This window comes from Bactrocera latifrons, unplaced genomic scaffold (assembly GCF_001853355.1).
Source record: "Bactrocera latifrons isolate USDA-ARS-PBARC rearing strain unplaced genomic scaffold, ASM185335v1 scaffold_321, whole genome shotgun sequence".
NCBI lineage: Eukaryota > Metazoa > Arthropoda > Insecta > Diptera > Tephritidae > Bactrocera > Bactrocera latifrons.
In genome coordinates, this window is record NW_017536864.1 from 139,211 (window position 1) to 141,880 (window position 2,670).

Consider the following 2,670-nt stretch of genomic DNA (forward strand, 5'->3'; position numbering starts at 1 on the left):
TTTTGTTACAACAAGACTTTTACAAGTAAATTGTTTTGAATATTATTATGAATACGCATTGTACCTGATATTTATATATATATTTTTGTTTAAACTATTACAAGTAGTTTTGTTTATTATTGTGTACATTATATGGGTGGAAATAGGCCTCCTGGGGAACCGAACACCCAAAAAATATCGGCAACGCGCCTACATTGCAACCTCCGAGGTGGTGAGGAAAAGCAATAAATATATATTTTAATTTTATTTTAAAAAATGCATGAACGTTTTCCATTAATACTACGTTTTAATTACTTTAAGTTTAACTACTTTTATTTAAATCTCTGTGCCGAAAAATCAACTCTTTCGATCAGGTGATCTCAGCTGTTGACGACCATATGATTCTTTTCCGCCGCAGCTTTCAAATACAAGGGGCAGAATTCTAGATGCTACGAATTCCCTTGAGTTCCAACGATTCTCCATTTCAGTTCGAACGTATTGCTACAAGGATAGTCGTTAGAAGTGTGTGGCATAAATCCGGAAATGCGATGTTTTTCACACGTCCGGTTATACGTGGCGTGTTCACGAGTTGGAAAACTATCTTCTCGTACAGAGATTTACGCACCGGAACAGAAGCCAAAAAATGTTTTTTATCAAGCTGCGTAAATTCAACTTTCTTTTCATTTCACAACACATAATTTCACGCAGGACAACGCCAGAGGGGTCAGCTAATTATTTATGTACATACATACAGTTTGTGAAGTAATTCTTTGCAAAATGGAAAACGTTGAAATACATTTTCAAGTTTATTTTTCTTAAGAAAAAATGGATTTATTTCAGTTTTTTTTTTTTAAATTATAATAAGACTACAGTAATAATTAAAAAAAAAAACATATTTGGGCATAAAACATACAGTGGCTCAAACGCATAATCGGACAGTGGTTTTTTACACGAAAGTTTATTTTAATTAAAAAAAAAAAAGCCAGAAAAAAGAACAACAATGATTCAATTTTTATGGTGAGTATTCTCCAATCTTTCATTTTTCATACAATAAAAAAATAACAAGAATAAATTCATTTTTGCAAAACAAATTTAACAAAAGCAAAATAAATCAGAATTCTTAAGCACAAACAAACAATCGGACAGTAAGCAATAATGTCATAATAGTGCAAAAGAAGCAACAAAAAAAAGCCGTTCCATTGATAACAGTTAAAATATTTGACGTGATGAACATTGTGAGATTTTTTGTTGAAGTTTGCACGTGATGGCGCCTGTAGTTAAACACTTAGGATTAGGAATATATCAACTTATTATAAAATTAAATTTTGAGGAAAATCTGCGGTGCACCATATAATTAAAAGGTATAGGGACGAATTTAGATTGGAATATAAGTCACGGCAAGGTCAAGAGAAAAAGATATCAGCAAGAGAAGAGCGCAAAATATTAATAGTAGTTAAGAAAAATCCTTTTAAACCCGTTAAAGAGTTAAAAATTGGGTTGGAGGAAGGATCTGGAGTTATAGTATGTGAAAGACGGTACGTATTGTTCTTCGTAAAAATGGAATTGCACAGATGTGGTTGATCCACCACTGCCCCAAGCTGCTCCAAACACCTGCCCAAAGTCCAGACCTAAATGTCATTGAACATCTTTGAGAAGAACTGGCAAAAGCAAATTCAAAACTCTAGATGAATTAAAAGAAGAACTTTTAGAGGCTTGGTATTCAATTGAGCCAGAAGTTTGTAAAAATTTGGTCAATTCTATGCCCAGAAGACTGCAAGCTGTAATTGACTCTAAAGGATACCCCACAAAATAAACCCCATATTGAGCATTTTTTTCCTTCGTTCGGCAAAATACCTTTATTTTGACCAGAACTTACCTGACAAATGGCTCAAACCAGATTTTAAGAAAACGGCTTTAGTTCCAAAAATAGAAATTATAAACTGACATTTGTAGCATATAGTATGTCCACTTATAAATACTTGAAGTAGCTCTAATTTTGTATAACAGTGTTAGGGTGTTCCATAGAGAAAAATATGCAATAACTGTAGATATGAACTTGAATGGATATTTTAGAGATTAAAAAAAACGCAAGACATTTTTGGGAAGAAAGTTTCAGTAAAAAGTAATTAGATAATACTTTACAATGAAGAGGACAAACAATGGTCTACTTTACCAAGTACAACAGATCAGAACCGGAAATAGGAGAATAGTACTATAGTTTTGTAATCATCGCCTTTCTCTAATCATTGACCATAATCGCGGTATATTTTCTGGATATTTTAAAGATTTCGCTTTAACAAAATTATAATGGTGGATATTATAGCCCATAATAAATCAGATCAGTTTCTACTTCATTCGTTATAGTTGGGGACTTTAACGCCTGGAGTCCCCAATCAATCAACAATCGAGGTGCTATCATAGAAGATATGATATTTTCAGAAAACCTCACTTTACTTAACGACAACAAACCGACTCACTTTTTCACACACAAAACTTTTACCTCTGTTGTTGATCTCCGTAAGTAATGCAAATGGGCCTATCGGCAACGCAAAACAGCTATCTAACTACTTCGCAGCATACTGGTCAGAATACTCGCAGGACTCAAACTTTCATGCCACTTTCATTTCAGCCAAAAACAAATATCTCAGTACTTCCCCTTATACGTTGTCTAACATCACAGATTGCAATATA